The sequence below is a fragment of the Solea senegalensis genome, linkage group LG12 (assembly GCF_019176455.1).
Source record: "Solea senegalensis isolate Sse05_10M linkage group LG12, IFAPA_SoseM_1, whole genome shotgun sequence".
Classification (NCBI taxonomy): domain Eukaryota; kingdom Metazoa; phylum Chordata; class Actinopteri; order Pleuronectiformes; family Soleidae; genus Solea; species Solea senegalensis.
Genome location: NC_058032.1, coordinates 14,049,685 through 14,069,162, shown reverse-complemented (window position 1 = coordinate 14,069,162; position 19,478 = coordinate 14,049,685).

Genomic DNA, 19,478 nt, shown 5'->3' with positions numbered 1-19,478 from the left:
ATCATTCTTGCTGTCAGCTTACCCATGTGACCGAACAGATGTTTGCCACTACTTCAGTACTTTTCCTCTGCCTTTTTTCCCTCCTCCTCTGATACAGACATACGTGCAGACACACACGGGGTTTTGAACAAACTCTCATTTGGCCAATTACTCTGACCTTCCACAGTGCAGACCAACCACAAGCCTCTTACAGTGAATTTAGCACCACCCCTCTTCCGTGCTACGTGGACAGATATTCCACATGCTATTCCACATGCTCCTCCAACCACATTGATAAGACAAGTTATCTTTAAATGTGCCTGTTTTGCATTAACTCATATCTTCCCACATATCTTTCAGGGCTGTGGGTTTTATTGATCGCTGTCCTCCCAGGAGTGTTTGTACCTGGACTGGGTCACTCAGCAGCAGCTGTTTGGGCTGCTGATGGTTGTTAGCCCTGCTGGCTGCTCTGTTTTGGGCTTTGAGTGGTGCCAGGCTCAGCAGTTGCCCTGTTCCCCTACAGCCCCATCTGAGGATGCTCGTTAGGAAGTTGCCTAAAATAGAGGAGAAATATCTCCAGTCTCACTGCACCATTTCCCTCTCCACATGCCTGGCTGGTTAAGCCGACTGGATGGCAAAGAGCACACAGAGCCGTGTTTGTGTAAGAGAGAGGATGAAATTAGGGCTGATCTTAGTCTTTTCTCGACACCAAGTCTTGGTTATGTTGTTTACTTACACATATTTTGATTTCAGGTATAGGTAGCAGGATTTACCCCATGAAGGGCAGCCGCAGGGGAGCTGAGGGGGAGATCATGGCATATGCACCACTGCTCTTCCTGCTCGCCACAACAAACACTGGGTGGTTTGAATCTCGGCTCTTTGTTCATCTATCTGTTTAGGTGGATAAAAGTCGGCATCGCTTTTTAAATCCATCCAGCACTCCCCAGAGTTTTCTCTTGTCAGCAGGGAATTTTCATCCAGCCCCTCTTTTTGTGTCAGGTTGTACTATAATATCTGCGTCTTTACTGATAATAATGTCAGGGCAAAAAAAAAAATCAGTAACAATATCTATGAGGATAAAATGTTCCTCAACATCAAAAACAACAAAGCTCCAACAGCGCGCTTGGTGGTTTCACTCTCCTTTTCCCTCATATCGTCCAGAACTATATGTTAAAATAAGTGTGAGAGCGTGCAACAGTGAACTGAAACAGAATTACATCCTGAAAGCCATAGAAATCTGTAAGCTAATTGAATAAGTCAATTCTGTTGCGTTATGGGTCCTGTCCAGTTGTTTGCCTCATTAAACTAAGGCATACATTATATTGGGCAGCGCAATAATGGTTTCCCAGTACAGTAATGATGCAGCGGATTCACCGTACCACAAATATTCTTCCACATAGATCCAGAAACTTGAGGGTAATGCTCTTAGCAACACTGAGGCCAGGTGGTGTGCATCAGTACACACAACCAGCCAGCCAGTCCATGTCCACATAACCACCTGGACACACACTGACACACGGGCTTCCAGGCAGCAAACAGCAAGTCAATAGATTTTGCATTTCATCCTGGTTTATTGCTCTCCTGAGATAATCACTTTCTACAAATCATGGCTGATTTCTATTGAGAGGCTTCTGGACAAAAACAAGCAAAAGACTCATTTATGTTTATTTCCTATACCTTTTTTTTTTTTGGCAAAATATACATGGGGGCTCATCCATGTCTGTCACCTGTGCTGACTAAGTGCTGGAAGACAGTGATCGCATTAATAAGACAGGGTGAGAAGTGAAATTAATACATCTATGTATTTGTATATATACAGTACAGTGCGCTCACACTGTGCCCATTCATTTATTTGACAGTTGAGTGCTTCCACTTGTCTCCACGAGAAAGTTGGTACTGGGACAGAACAAATCTCTGCTTCTAATCTTGTAGGAAAAAGCATCCAGTTCATCATTTCTTGTTAATTTACAGTAAATCCTGTTCCAGCATTGCATGCATATGTATTTATTTATGTACTGATTGATGTGCCATCTGCTGTCATATGCATATATAACTCAGGCACATTTCCGTGGAAACTGGACTTACTTTGTTAGAGTAAACAGTATGTTATAGATCACTGATTTTCTGACTCTTCTAACCACCATGAACACATATGTTTTTTGAATAAACGGGTTCTATTTTAAGCACTGATAAGTCAATGTAACAAGGACTTCATGTTTGCCCTACAGACAAGATGTTCACACCACCTGTGTATAAAGATAATTGGCACCTAAACCAATCATGTGTGTATATATATATATATATATATACTGTACATACTCTCACACATTTTCTTTGTCATGTCAGAGGACATGGACTTTTGATCTTGAAGTTTTACACTTGAAATGCTTTCAGCTGGCAATTTTACATGCGAATAATTCATAAGCAGTGTTGGGGAACATCACTTTTAAACTTAAAGGTAGGGCTGGAGATCCTGGAAAAACTGTTTGAGCAGGCCACATTTTGAATTCAAAAGTCCAAGCCCCTTTCCCCAGACTTCCCTCTGAAGCTACGCCTCCAGGGCACAGGAACATGAGCATCTGTAAAGTTCTGTACTTTTCGTCGAAAACAACAAATACTTAGTTCACAAAGACAAAGACAAAGGTAGGTTTCAGTAGGTGAAAAGGTGTCACCATGGCAAGACTCTGCAGCCCTTTCTGGGCGTTCAGTTGTCGCAGCACCGATGTTCACTCTGACCTTGGATCGCTCTGCATCAGCCTGTTTCTTGGCAGCAGCTTTCCCCCAAAAAAACGTCTTTCATTTGTGCCCAACACCTAAATGTTGGCACCTTTTCTGCTGTAACGTTGCTGCAACTGTCTCGTTGGATTTAGCAAGCTAGCATAAGCTCTGTCGCTGTCGATTAGCGCACAAAGAGGTGTACGCGCGCGCGTGCGTGGGGGGAGGGAGGGGCGGGGGCGCAGATGGCAGTTTGATTGATGCATCACGATCCAATTACTTTGTTCAGGCCATTCATTATGATTGGATGGTGTTTTCACAGGCCTGTCCGTTCCACAGATGACTGGCAGTTTTCATTTTTTGTGACAGTGCGTTCATTAATTGGGTACAATCGGGTTGTGAAGAGGATTTTAACCAACACGGTAAACAATGCTCCAGAAAATGAATTCACACCCTACCTTTAACTATTTATGTAACAAAGTGAGTGCAGTTAAAAAAGAATTATGTTATATTATGTTAGAATATTACGCTCTGAGAAAAAAAGTAAATTGTTAGATTACTTTTTGAGGTAAAAATGAAAACCCCCTATGATGTTTGTATTTGCTCAATCCTCCTGCTACAAGCTTGTTAATCTCCCTCAGAGTTACAGCTTTAGCTCAGTTAAATGTTAATTGTTGCCTCTGGGCTGGAAGTCGCTACTGTCACCTGCATCCTCCTCCTCCTCCACCTCCTCCACCTCCTCCTTCTCCTCCCAGAGCCTCGCTGTCACAGGTGTGTGAGTTCCTCACCGTTGTGTCGTTACTCGTGCATGACTTACTTTCCGCGAATACATCTGAGCTGCTGCTCACATGCGCAGTGATATTACCGCACGCAGACAGGTGTGTGTGTGTGTGTGTGTGTGTGTGGAGGGATAAGGCTAAATAATGGCACACAGACCAAAACAGTTCATCTGTAAAGACTGGGCTATGTGTGTGGATAGTGGGCTGAGCATTATTAGATTCCCAGACATGATGACCACACCATAAATTCACAGTGACACTGAGCTCAACTCAGTCATTAGTCGTTCTGCCACGAGCACTCAGAGCAGCAAAGCCTGCTCCAAACCTTCCTTTCCATTTTCACCTTTAACCGGTCACACAATCAGGCAATCACTGGTGAATAAATCTCATGGCTTCCCAGGGAATATAATGTGGATATTCACAGACAGCTCAGTGACTAATTCAATATACAGAACATCATCTAATGTATAGCACATCTTCCTCACTCTAACACTACCAGACAGAAAGCCAATACATCGGCCACAGTTAAGTGTGACGCACAAGCCTCGAGAATTATTTTCCTAATGTAACAGTAGTTGTCACATGGCCTGCATCCCAATTAAGTTACACCCAGCCACAGAAATGACAGGGTTAATTGGGATTTATTATTGATCTCTGATGGTTCCTGTAGCACAATGAAATGACACCATTTGTTTCAAAGCCGCGTCGCATGATCTGTGGCGTGACAGCAGAGCAGACTGCACTTCTAATGCTGTGCAGTGAAAAGTTTCTCTTTCAAAGTAACAGCACCAGTGCTGTGATGATGACATTTTCATACACTTCTTTTTTGTATTCGCCTTGGGTTAAAATATGAACGGCTGCCAAAGAGTTTATGGCTCATACATATTGCTTAAGAAACGGTGGCTGAATTAATTCTATAATGCAGTCACGGCAAAAAAAGAAAAGATGGATTTCACTGTCTGATGCTGTTATTATTAACTGGAAACAAATTATTGTTTTAAAATCTAACATATGTCTTATTAGTTTTAATATTTGCCTGTCAAAAGCTGTACATCATCGCAGAGAAACCACCGCAAATCCAATTTTTTAGTAAAAGTGCTTTTTTTTTTCCCTCCCTCCAGCATTTGCTCAAAATGAAATAAGACTCATCACACTGACACATCAATTAGTGTCCTTCACTATAAATAAAAGATGTCAGGGAATGTGAAACACCATTTCATGTCAAGACACTGTAAATTAGCGAGCAGCAGCATCTGCAGGAGGGTTTTTCCTTCATAGTCCTCCAGGTCATGTTCACAACCACAAGAAAAGAAGAAAAAAGTCTTTTTTTGACATTGTCTTCTCTGTCAAAAGGTACAAAGAAAAGATTCAGTACTTATAGGATGAACTATATTTCCCTATAGCGCGTTCACTTTTCACTGGGCCGGCCTGTTTATAAACTGCAGTGAAGCAATAGCGTGAGAAGAGATCGACACACCTCTCCATCACCATCTCCAGTCGCTCCCAAAAAGGAGTGAAATTAATTAAATTCTGGATGAGACAAAGGCTTAGGACATAAAGGGCTGCTGTTAGCATTTTTCTAGCCCATTGATTCCTTGTTACTACTGCACATTATGGTCCCCTGAACCCTCATAAATCAATTCATACCCTATTGTCCTTTTTCAGAAGGCTTTCTTCACTGTTGGCGCAAACATGGCTGAGGTGACAATAATCTATTGTTTCAGTTTAAAGCTCAGTGCTGCATCTTAGACCCATGGCCACAGAGGCCAGCAGGATGTATGTGCTGCCTGCAGGGAGAGAGAGAGGGAGAGAGAGGGAGACTGTGTGTGTGTGTGTGTGTGTGTGTGTGTTTGTGGGACCAAATGTGGTCCTAATGCGGTAGAGCCTCAATTCTCAAGCCCAGGTTAATTTAAGAAGTTCCATTGTGTAAGGCATGAACTGGTTATGGTTAAGGTTAGGGATAACACTTTATTTAGGCTGTCCAAATGAATGGAAGTCGATGCAGTGTCCTAGTCCTAACAAGAATAGCAACGCAAACCTGTGTGTAGTACTGAGCAGTGGCCTCCTCAAAGGGGTCGAGTTCTGCAACACAGGGGATTCATCTTTGTCTTAGTGAGGGATAAACACAGCGCTCCATAAATTTAGAGCCCAATGCAGCTAAATTGATTACGACAAACCGGCGAGAGGCAGGAATTACTCTGTGAGTCCTCAGATAGATGTATTTAGAGTCGAATGAAAAATCACTCTCTCATATATGCCACGCTGTCAGGGGATGCTGGAAAAGAAATATATAGCCGAGGAGCCGATAACAGGTAAATGCACCACATGTGAGATTCCTCTGTGATAACTATTGCCAAGTGCCTGCATTTATAGCACTAGGTTGCTCTTGTTGAACAGGGCCTCTCACATCAGCCATACAATCAATAGTTGAAAGCACAGCTTATAACTAAAATGTTAATGAATAAATATTTATCTGCAGAAAGCACTCTAATGAGTGCAAACATCCAAAAAGCCTGTTTAGCTTCTCAGTGTCAAAATCTATATTTTGACCCAAATACGCAGTAAGGTACTGATGTACTATTATGCTATATTTTCAACTAACTATTACTTAACAACTTACTTCTTTTGTAAGTATAATAATAATAATTATAATAATATAAACATATTTTCATTCAAAGGTTCATCAGGATTGGTATTTAAATTCACGCACTAAAGTAAGAGTCATAAAAAAACAGAAGTGCTATAATGTGCATTTGACTGAACAGTAGACCGAGTTCAAACTGCTTTGTTTCCAAAAAATATTTAGCTGGAAATTAGTGATACACCTAACTTAGTTACTTTTGTTATTGATTCATTTGTCAATTATTTTCTTGAGTAATTGATTACTTGTTTTGTCTGTTAAAATGCCTAAAAATGATGGACAATCTCAAAATGAGGGGAGCAGAGGAACCAGATAATATATATATTTAAGAAGCCACATTAAACTGAATACTGTTCAGTTGAAGGTTTGTTAATGTGTAAACAGCTACAGTATATACGTTTTAGATTACGGAAACGCATCTAAAGCTGATGGCTGAGTTCATGCACATGTCACGGCATTCACAGCAATAACAGAGCTTGAGTGCATGCGTGATTATTGACTCTTTGGTAAGTAAGTAAGTAAGTTTCAGACCGTTGAAGGGCATCTGTGTTGTGATCTGTGAGTAAAGAGAAGTGGACCTGGCAGAAAAACCAAGGAAAACAAAAGTCTTTTCTCTGATCAGGACTATTTACGGCTGGGTTACACTCAGACTCCAGATCGATTCCAACTGGTCGCTGCACCGACATTATTTGACCAGTGAAGCAGCTAGTTAGACACCAGAGATTAGCCTGGGATCATTATATACAACTAGTGACTGTAGCAGCCACATTGTGTTCTACTTTAGTCTCATGAAGACATACAGCGCTTTAAAAAAAAAAAAATAGGCTAAATGTACTGCATTTTATGTCGCACTTTTCTCGTCTTAATGACCACTCAGAGGGTCACATTCACCCATTCATGCAAACATTCATATATCCCATTCTCACAGTGCCGGCTCACATCAAGCCTGAACCAAATACAAAGGAGAAGAGGGGAAATGGGAATGAAACTGATTTACAAAGCACTTAAAACACTGAGGAAAACAAACATGTTGTGCTCAGTATGTTGTGTGTTTTAGGCAGGCAGCAGGAGGGCGACATTGAATCAGTCCACCGGTCCCCGTTGGGGGCCTCTTTTACCAGATTTGCATGTTGATTCTTCAGCTGTTTGGCAAATGTGAATCTATAAAAAATCCCTCATCAGTCAATCAATGCAGCTATCAAACCATTTCAAGTGTATTACGTGGTCCTCATCTGTCATTTAAAACAGGTAGACTTTACACTTGTCTCTTTTTGATTTAATTATTTAAAAAGCTGAGCAAGCATCGATCGATTGCTATGGGGTCCAGCGAGGGTGATTAATATTTTAAGCTTGTGCACCGATGTTCACCGATATTTTCACAGCATGCAGTTGTTTTTTTGTCTCATGTGTATTTGTAAAGAGAACATTTCAAGTATGTGTAGATTTGTAAAACGGGAAGAGTAAGAGACAAAGAGTGAGCGCTCCTGTTATTGTTTGAAGGTTAATCTGATGGCTAATGCTGTGGTTCGCGCTCGCCAACACCATCGTGTTATTTGTTATTTTCTGGCAACAGTACTGCAGTTTATAAGTCGTCTCCTTCTTCTTCCAGGTCAAAGACCGGCGAGGAAACGCTGGAGTAATCGGACTATGAATCACATTATCCAGGTATGTTAGTCCGACTAAGACTAGCTCGATTTTAGTCACTGAATTATTGTCTTATTGTATTATTGTCCACAAAAAAATCCGACTTTTAACATAAATGTAACTGCTCTTACTGCCTTGCTGTGATGTGATTAACCTTAAGGCAAAGCTAACTGTGATTCAGTCTCGCAGTCTCACTAACATGCTTTCATGAAGGATAAAGGAACAATAAATAACATTACTGTGAGCTGTGAAAGTATTGGAGATAATCTTTTCCCTTGAAAAAAGCACTTAAATGAAGCTCCTCTTTAAAACACATCATTCATCACTCAAAGTGCACCCATAAAAGCACTGGCTGTTGCATTTTGCTTCTTTTACATGTGATCACATGGCAGCAGTGATATCTAGTTAGGTGTTTGACTTGAGGAAGGTGCGACGATAAGGTGCCGCTTAGCTTTGAGGAACAGTCTGGGCCAACAGTGGCCTGTCAGCAGCCTGTGGGCACAGCTGAAGGCATTCTTCTGAAGGTCACCGTGGTCTGAACATGCAGCTATCAAACTCTATCACTGCACACTTTTGTGCGATGGTTGCCTTTTTTCTCTTGGTTACCATATACTTTATTTTCTCGTTTCCACCTTCTATTTTTCTCTAACTTTTTTTTTTTTTTTCAAACTTCTCAAACTGCTGTGTTGGAGCTCAGTGCAGCTGCAGCAATGTTCTTTCCAATTTTTTTTTTTTTTTGAGGGTTTGATTTTGTTCTTGTTTCTGATATTTCTAGATGTTATGTTTTTGATGTTACTCTCCTGAGGCTTTATCTCCCATACATACATACATACAGTATATCACACCTGCAATTGTGTTCATCCAATTTTATCTCCATCAGTACCACACAGGTGACACTACATCACAGCTGCTGCTTCCACCTTTACCTTTTTTTACCCCCTCCATCCACACACACTTTTCTTGAGTGGACAAATTACTGTTATCCACCCTGCTCCTCTCTCTGCAGTACATACTGTAAGGCGCACACCTGCTTCCACTGGGGTTGCCAAAATGCATTCTGGGAAATATAGTGAGGTTTGAAGAACCTGCAATTAATGAAGATGCCAAAAAAAGGTCAACAGAATAGTAAATTATAACACAAAATACTAAACAACTACTAGAGAGCAGTTACAAATTAATAATGTCCAGATGAGCTTGCCACCAAGAGGGCACAGCTCTAACTATGACATAGTGTGGTGTAATGCCTGCGTGACATTTCTAATGGTATGCAGACCTTCTGAGGAAATGATGCTTCACTCTGCCTGTATGGTTGATTTAATGCTGATGGTGCACAATAAACCAAATAGTCATAAATTGGTGTCTTTAACAGCAACGAACACCTGTTGTAGCAGTAACAATACATCCCACAGCCCACACTGTTGAGTTCGATCAGTCTCATTTGGAGTAACGAGCAGTAGTTTAATAAGCTGAGACATTGTACAAATGAATGCAGCGTTTCCCCTACCACTCATTTGAGTTGGCGGGTCACCCACACAATGGCAACAGCAATAAATGGCATTAATGAAAATGTTCTTTTCTCTCTCTCAGTCTGATTCATTTTCCCTTTAAACATAATACGTATATTTGGCATTAACATAATGACACTAATGTTATATAGTTTGTTGAGTAGTGTGCTTACTTTAGCCAAAATGTTTCCAAAACTCTTCAAATCCATAGAAATCTGAGGGAGCAGACGTTTTCATTTCGGTCACTTTTGTAATCCTATCATCCGCTTCACTGTTTCTGTTATAACTGTAGGAGTAAGAGAGTGTGTTATCTTTTGTTTTTTTCATTGTGTTGTGTGTATTTGTCACTAATGGATCGCGGCACATCATTGCTACATGTTTTGGGGGGGCCAGTGGCCGGTCAAGTGAAAAACAGTTTGTTCCGTGGTTTGAAATTAAAATGATATCTTGATAATCCATCATGATAATAAACCATTTCAAAGTGAAAGTGTTTGTTATACAGTTCATAAAGACATAACATGATGCATGGTGATGCAAAATGAATAACTAAACATATAAATAACAAAAACAGACAGAAATGAAATAGAATCCAAAAATTGGATCCATAATAACACGTAGACAATTGTAATTAAAGCATACATAATTAAATGTTGCGTTCAACCCTCCTTGCCGCCTGTGTAAATGTGTTGAAGGATTTGCTAAATAGAGCCAAATATGTAATTTTATATAAATATATTTAAATATACAATTATAACACAGTATTATTATTATTATGATTCTTTGAATAAAATCATTAGCTTTTTTATGTTTACTCACTTAGAGTGATTACCAACACAGATGCTTGGGATTCATTAGTTGTAAAGGTCAAACAAACAAAAGGTCAGTGCTGTGGTTTAAAAAAAAAATTAAATAAAAAGAACCTGTTAAACTTGGCATAACTTAACATAATTTACTAGCTTTTGGCTATTTTCACACAGTATACATCTAAAGATGTGATGATGTGGGTGTATTTCCAAATGAACCCACTGTACGTTATTAAACACTGTAGATAAAATGCATATTCTCTTTGGATTAGCACACCAGAGTTCCTCTTTTGGCAATATCCTCCCCTCATTTCCTTCATATTGATTTCACATCATAGAGAAGCTAACTGTTTTTCCACTCCCATTATTTTCTGGGGAAAATAGGTTTCCCTATGCTAAATGTCCGACTGAAGGCGTGTGCTCCCTGCTGTCACAATCCTGCAGATGTTCCATGCAAAAACAATTTCTATTTCAGGCTTTGTAGGAGTCGAGCTAATTTAAGCAGCTGGAGAGAAATAACCAGCATGAGGAAAGGACATAAGGTTAAGCATGTGACGCTCTTGCAATTCCAGGCTGTCACTGACTGCATTTTGTTGTTTTGTTTGTTTGTTTGTTGCGCGTTTTCTAATGGTCCTGTTCATTCAGAGGCAATTTCCACATTTGACGGTGCTGTCTGAGCTGGTCACCGTTTGGGAACGGCGCTAAGATCACTGCGGCCAAGGGCATGTCCGTTGGCCTGTGTCTCCACTGTCAGCACTAATGCATTCAGGGCAGCGTTATACATGCTTTTCAGGTGTGTCGCAGGCTGCTGCATCAGCAGATTGTAATCAAATCCAGTCTGGTATTAAAGAGAAGATCTCCACTCTTGACTCTTTTAAAAGAAAACAGGCAACGTTACTGTACGTAATGTGATTGTAGCCACGTGGTCTGGTCACTCCCATAGAACTATATTTAGTTAGCTTTGCATTATATTTTCCACCACAGTGCATTGATCACACCCAGTGGGAGTTGTTGATGTGTGATTTCCACCATTGGTTGTATGTGAATAACACACATTAACACCTCCATTTTGTAGGAAACAAAATAAAGGCCTCAGTCAACGATACATGTTCAAGGGAGCCTTCACTCCTGATTTGGCAGCTTGTCTCCGTGCATATTCCCGCTGCCACATCGACTTCTCACTTAAAAAGCACATTGAGCAGGCTCAGTCATGCAGGCGTGTGTGAAACTGGCCCCAGATTTCAGTCACTGCTCTGCAGCGGAGTGTTAAGCATTCATCTACGCTTTTACTCATGTGTTCATTCAGATGCACGGTGTCACCTCAAAGGGAGAAACTGAATTCGGAGCGAAATCGATATGATAAACTGCTACTTGTTTTGTCCCTAAATTGTTTCAGTTTGGAAATCGATACAGGAGCCAGGGCCATTCATCACATTTTGTGAGAAGTGGGCACCCCGCGGGAAAATATTAGGGCCTCCGTGTGGAGCAGGCGAGAAAAAAGGAAAGAAAATGGTATGGGTGTTTGTGTGAGGTGGGTGAAAAGGCAGATAAACTGATGCATGGAGAAAAATAAGGAATAAAGACAAATAAATACAGGGAAGTGAGACCGAGAGAAGGAAGAAACAGAGAGGGGAAAAAGGAGATGATCCTGTCTTTTTAGATTTGTACTCACCCCCCCATCGCTCTCTCTCTCAGTCTCAGTAAGGATGGATGATGTGCAGTACTTTATTAGACTCTGACAGACACAATAAAAAATAACCTTCCCAGTGTGGGACCTGCTCAAATTAATACAGTGCAGCAGGCGATGTCTGAGACCGGTCATTAGGGGCCACTGACAACGTCATTAAGATAATGGGCAGATTATAGCGCTTACATGTGACAAAGTGCTGATGTGGATTCTACCATGTTCCTCACTTGACCTTTGGTCAGCGTCATTGCGACGCTGTAAATCATGGAGGAAGGTGAGCGATGAAAGGAGCGGCTTCTCCATGTTGTTTTCATGACAACAATGGCGCACGCGTTGTCTTTTGTGGCATTGTTACCACGTCTATGGTGAGCTGCTGTTCCCCAGAGATGTGGGGAATCATTTAGGTGTTTGCGATTCATTCAACAACGGCATTGTTAATCAAGTATCAGATTGGCGTTTAAAACCTATAAAAATCCTTATGGCTCCGTCTAAAACACTCCATTACATTTGAATGGAATACAGGTTGTGGATAATGTAAAATTAGATTTCACTGCCTCGCTGATTGTCTATGCAATAGAGTTAAATCTCGGATGGTTAAGGACAGGCAAGTTAATTTGGAGAAACTACGATTTGAATTTAAATTGACTGTTAATAAATGGGCACCACTGTTGTACTCCGAGAGAAAAGTATGACCTTTTGTTTTGGTGTTAATTAGAGGACCCTTTGACACTGAATGCCAGTGGTGTTGCACAGACTGCAAAAATGTTTTACTGGTTGTTTTTGCTTATCACCGACTTTTATCGTGATGCAACTATTTTGCATTTGTTAAAAAAAACAAAACAACATTCTTCTACAGTGACACACAGAGGATACTTTGCATAGAAATGTCGTAAAACAAAAGTGATGTTCATGCTCGGAGAAAGTCAAAGTTTTTTTTACCTTCAGAAGTATAAAGGCTTCATTTGGCGGACTTCAAAATATTTCCTGTATTTATTGTAGATGAATGCTTATGTTCCCTGGTTTGTCCATGCACATGTGTGCAGCTCTTTTGTTTAATATTATTGAAATAAATATATTAAAAATAAGTTTAAAATCACTTTGAAATAAAAACCTTTTGATTTCTCTAGATTTCTGTGTCCATTTTATATGTTGGAAGTGGAAGTTTAATTTACCAATAAAGAGGAACGACATCTTTTCTAGTATGCAAAGGCCATGTGTTTGAAAAAAGGGAGCGGTGAGCGGAGGAGTCCTCTGCAATCTGCAGACTAACCATTAGACACTAGACCTTTGAATTAACAGAAGGTTTCTACTGTTTTTTTTTTTTTCATTTAATAAACACTCCAAGTGATGACCAGAGACGCCGCCTGTCAGGGAAACTGAAACTCCTTGTCTACTGCTTGATTCTCCACATGAGGGTCACAGCTGACATAGGCCTGGACAGGTCGCCAGACCACTGCAGGGCCAACATGCGGAGACAAACAACCATTCACGCTCACATTCACACCTGCATTCAATTTCTGAAAATAGGGCTCCCCCAAATGTCATGGTGTAATTCCAACACTGAACCTAAGTATCCGTTTAAAATCTCTGGGGCTCAACAATTGGATAAACCCACAGAGGTGAGAAAAATAGTCTTCTTTTTTCTTTTAAACAACATATGCTACAGTAAAAGTCTGAGAGTTTCAAAATGTCAACCTCATGGTGGCTAAATGACAACATGTTCTGGTTAGTGTGAGTAGATTTCGATTCTATGCCTGTTTCTAAACATGATTCTGTCTTTTTTATTTAAGTTGGACCTTTGTGATATCAAGGTATTATAAACACTGAAGCCCTGGCACTGCATTGCAAAATACTACTTTTTTTGTGGCCTGGTGTCACTGTGTAGGATTCTCTCTGATTCTTGGCTCTGCATTTGACTTTGCGTATCCGTCGCTGCTGCTTTGTCTGGCAGGTGAAAACAGCAGCGATAAATAATAAACACTGCGGTGAAGTCTTCCCTCTGCTGTAAAGCACTGATCGTGGAGTTCATTGCATCACTCCGGAGTGAGCGCAAACATGATTTCTCATTACTCCCTCTTCACTTTTGCTTTGAGACTTCTGATGAAGATAAAAAAAAAAAAAAAGATTTTCCATAAACGTGGTTTCAAAGATTCGAAAACCACGTATGATCTTTAGATGACACCTATTCAACAAATATCAATCAAAAGAGGAGTCACATGTTTTTTTGATGGCTCGTTTCAGTAATGCGGCACTGCTCGATGAAATATTAAAAGGAGAGGTATGTTGGTGTTGACTTTGATCACGGTTAGCCTTACCTGTCTTGTGCAGCTCTCCTCCTCTGTCAGCGTAGATCAAAGCACACAGCAACATGTGTTTCAGAGCAGGGTTTTCCTCACATTCGCCTTGTTCTGCTTATCTGCAACAATGATGACTCCTTAAAATTCAGGCTGCCGGCGGGACTTCGTTCATTTATTTAATAGCCTGCCTCACGCTGGATGTCACTCTAAGAGGGAACCACTGTGTCCACTGTGGGACACGGGCTCTGATTTGCGACACAATGGACCGACAGAGATGGGGGATTCCACACAGGCAAATGAAGCCATGCATTATAAGGGAAGAGTTGTCACCAAGCCTTTTTGTCAGACTGGAGGATTTAAAGATGCCAGTGCTGCGAAAATAACATCTTTGAACTTAAAATAGCTTGCAAGAGACACAACTTTCCAGCAGGTTTTAGACATTTCTCCTAGTGACTAAAAAAACGATTATGTAAAAATAGTTTTATTGACGTTGGCTCTGGGATTAATGATAAACCCAGCATGTGCATTGTCGTGCAATAAGTATATAAATAGAGACAGCGCTCCTATGTGGAAAGTGACACATCCATTGTTGCCTGTGTGTCTTACAAGGCTCCAGTCAGGGATTTAGAAACACGCAAGTCGTGAGCCAAGTGGGTTTGCAAAAAAAAACAAAGATCAGAAGCAGAGATTCACCACACACAGAAATATTAAATATGCACGACACAGAGTTTCGATATTTGCTCAACACGTGCCAGATTTAAGCAGCAAGGAAACGTAACTAACTCCATCGTCTTAAAGGAACATAAAGGAGATTCCAGTACTCGCTTTAAACTCAGGTTGCATGTCATGTGTCTCGCCCCTTTAAGAGAAAGGGTAAAATGAGACCGGGGGTTCAGAGCGGGTTGTTCTCTACTACTGATGTGTCAAACACGCGTAATGGCCAGAATTTCAGCCAAGTGGCTCGTGTGTGTCCAAAAGCCTGGGAGGTGATTGAGAGGAACAAGGGTCCCTGGAGACGGAGCTCTAAGTAAGAGTGATTCTCTCGGCTCTCTCAAAGTATGGCCCACCATCTCACTGACCTTCTGCTTGTGTGTGGATGAAATTGGATGATTTCTTGCTGGGACTGAAGAGGAGTGACAGGTGGCTGTGCTCCCAAGCCTGAAGGAGAGCCAGTCTGCTTAATCCAGTGCCTCACTTGTGTGTGCCCCTTCCTCTGCTGTGATGTGGGAACATCTCACAACATCATCACTTATTTATGGTCTAATATGAAGCGCTGTATTTCAATCTTGCTGGACACTTGAGTTGTTTCAATATATGCATGTGAGTGACCTAATTTACAATCATGATTTAATAAATATGCAATCCTATGTGCCAAGTGAACTAAAGACGATTCTTCATTCGGATACATAAGTGACACTGATGCTGCACTTCTGGGCATCTTTGTTTATTCATGTGTTTGTCTTTTTTTTTTTGTAATTACAATATTTGTTTGTTCCGTTGAAGCCTTATTTACAAAGATTTGAAAGGGTTGTAATGTGGAAGTTCTTCCATGGTGGAGTCAAACCAAAGGGCTGCAGCTGTGACACAGTGATATTCTGCGGTGGGCTGCCTTGTAGACCATGTATGGGAGAAGGGGTTGGAATTGTGGGGTAATTTGCAAGTCAGTGATATTAATGACATCAAGATACAGTAATAAATATATCACAAGACAGTCATAAAACAATATATTGTCATTTTCTGTCAAACTGAAGGAAACAAAAGAAAACACCATGTGTGTGATATCATTTTTAACTGCCGTTCATAACTATCTGCTGTCAGCTTCTCGTCATGTTTCCCTCCTTCTTGTGATAAGTGTCAGTGTGAGGAGTTATGAAGGAGTGATGTTGGTTGAATTAATTGGTGTAGTGAAGAGTGTCAGGGTGTTGCGTACATGTTGAAGTCACATGTACAACACAATTGCACTTTTGTGTTGATGGTTTAGAAAAGTTGCATAGTTTAGATTTACGTGAATATAAAAATGTTATAATATAAAAACAACGGTGAAATTCTCTCTCAGGTTACCCTAACAGCCCTCTCTCACACCTTGGCTTAGGTCAGGCATGTCCAGAGTCCGGCCTGTGGGCCAATCACGGCCCTTGTGACATTTTGTATGACCCGCAGTTTCTGTTTTATAATATTATATATATATAATATATATTATAATAATGTATTATTTATCGCCATGGCGGGAATTCAACAAAAAGTCGGCCATTATCACATTGCCCTATCATTTCAGCTGATAAGGAGTTGTGCTATGGAACATAGATGTGGTTACATTGCCACAATTGTCAGTCAGTCATCATCTACCGCTTTATCCTCCACCAGAGTGGGGTGCTGTGCCAATCTCAGCTACATCGGGCGATAGGCGGGGTACACCCTGGACAGTTGGCCAGTCCATCGCAGGGCCACACACAGCGAGAGACAAACAACCATTCACTCTCACACTCACTCCTACGGTCAATTTAGAGTGTCCAATTCACCTAATCCCCACATTGCATGTTTTTGGACTGTGGGAGGAAGCCGGAGAACCCGGAGAGAACCCACGCACACACGGGGAGAACATACAAACTCCATGCAGAAAGGCGAGAGCGCTAACCACTGAAACTAACAACTTTAAATTGAGTCAGGGGGTGAACGACCTGCGTTGTTTCACATAATGACTGTCGACAGGTATCCAGCCTACAGAGGCTGAATATATGGATTTTTCCATCAGTCAGTCAGAAGTGAAGAAGCCTCTTGGATGACAGGTGAAACATCTTCAATCGAAACTAAAGCAAGTCCAGTTGCCTAAAGCTAAACTCCCGAAGACAGGGTCCGTCTGGCATTCCACGTCTGTGCGACTGAGCAGACCCAGTGCAGTCGACTTGTGGTGTCACTTATTATGGGCTGCACATCATCATCATGAGCTCCATAATCTGGGCCCCTTTGCTCCGCATGACTGGTGCCATCTGAGTCTTCTTTCTTTCTCCTTCTCTGCCATTCTTCTGACACCAATCCGTTCCCTGACATCGTCGTTTCTAACCTTTCTAACCAATTGTGTTAGACCATGGTAGCATTTTCATCTCTGCAGTTTCTAACTTGATCTCGTCCGCTTTTGTGAGGGTGCATGTCTCAGATATAGAGCATAGAGCATGGCTGGCCTCACTGCGATGTGTGTGTATTCTTTGCGGATATCTTTTGGTTGCAGAGCACGCCTGTTAATGCCTTCCACTTCTGCCATCTGATCTGATCCTGGCCTGCATCCGAAACTCGGAGCCTAAATACTTGAGTTTCTGGACCTTGGAGAGGGCGGTGCCAACTAACCAGATTTGGTGGCAGAGCCCTCCAGAAGGTATATTATTGGCTGCACACATACATCCAAATATGGGTCCATACCATGTTTGCATGAAGACAAAAATGTGCACCATAGCTTTGTTTACCCATACGATGTTTGCCTGAAGTTTGGCACCTAAATGAGTGTCATATTGTTTGTGTTCTCAGTTTCAAAACGATAACGTGCGCTCCGTTCTCACAATAAATATTGTGAAAACTCAAATGGACACATTTCCCACTAACAGTGACTCATTTGTTTGTCTTCTCCCAGTCAGAATGGAACAGGAGTCTGACTCCAGGTTGCTGTTGCTTCCCACTTCCATGCAGATTGCACATCATCTTCTTTACCAGGTCATCTGAGGCTGTTAACACAACATGAGCATCTTCCTTTTGATTTGTGTTAATAGTCTACAAATTAGTCCACAAGCGTTGCAATTCTTCAAAAGAATTTGGATGAGAAAACAATTGTTTCAAGTCTTTCCTCTTATTTTTTGTTCTTAATTTGCTTAGTATTGTGGGTGGAAACCAACTCACACTGGTGTTCTATTCACAGACTAAATAAATAAAGAAAATTGAAATAATTAATGAATTAAAAAACCCTCAGGGAGTGGTTTAAAATCTACATAATATCAAACCATGGCGTTTTCTTTTATAATAACAAGGCATATTGGGTTCTGTGATGTATTTCTTGCATCCCTAATTACTGAGATATGAATTATCTCCCGTCCTTTGCAATTTAGTAAATAAATCCTGAGGGAGCTCATTTGAAGAAGGAAATAGGCCACATTTCTAACCGGAGAAACCACCATGTGAACACAGTTCCATGGGGGAAATGTGTAACCAAATCAGTCATTGCAAAATCAAAGCGCCACACAGCCTTGTTTACTCACAGGATGGTATAGCTTGCAGTTTTTGGTATGACAGGCAGATAACCGGGCAGCAACTCTCCTGCTCCTCTTCAAAACACGTGTAACTGCGGTTGTTTTGCAAAGTTAAAAGGGAAGATTAAGATCAATAAAATAGCGTGGTTCGTTAGAGGCCAGTGTAGGTAAGAGACAGAAAAGTTAGGGTTGCTTGTTTCAGAGAAAGGATGAAGCAAGAGTCTATGTGTGTGTGTGAGAGAGAGAGAGAGAGAGGGAGACTGAGGAGGGATGGCGGGGTCCAAACAGAGCAGACCTATAGGTTGGTTATTCTGGGATCTTCTGAGCAGGCAGTGGACAGCCCTGCAGGTACTGCTCTCCCTGGGCTGAGACCACTCCAGACAGACTGCAGTAATTTACATTGACAAAGCTGTCAGAGCAGAGGTGGCCTCCCGCAAGGTGATGGATGCCAACCTGGGAGGAAGAACAGAGAGAGGGAGAGGGAGAGAGAGAGAGGGAGAGAGAGAGAGGGAGAGGAGAGGAGAGGAGAGGAGAGGATTCAGGAAACGGGCAAAAACAGACATCAGATTTTTCTGATTTCTGGATATATTATTTAAATAATACAACACACTCGCGCACATGCATGCACTAGAGGTGTAAGAATATATTGTGATGTTTGACATTGTGTTACTGTATGGATTCTTTGAAGCGCTGCGTCAGTATATCAGAGATATTGTTGACAGTAGTGACGACCAGTTATGATGTCCCCCATAAGAATCTGAGCCCCTCTCTTGAAGCCTTAAGATTTGCGATGCAGCGCCATGTCGAGGTGTTTGTAACAGGACAATCTTAGACATCACCAGCAAACAATGACACTGGTGTGCACTCGTGAGTGTCGGGATTTATCTGCTGTTTTCCTCGACATGGCAACGTAATTTACCTGAATCTAGTGGGAAAATGTTAACTGGTGTTGTAAATCAAGTGAGAACTATAGGCTAATTTTCCCATAGATATTCCATTCAAACGGAGTTCTTTTTGCAACCAGTGGAGTCGCCCCCTGGTGGTGATTCAGTATATTGTTACTTCCTATAGACCGAAAGACAACAATCCCTCCCCCTCCTTCCACTCCTCTCACATCACAAAGAAAACTGTACATGTTTATGCTTTTCTTAAACTAGACTAGTTTTGGCGTTTAAAAATCACCTTTCTTATCGTAT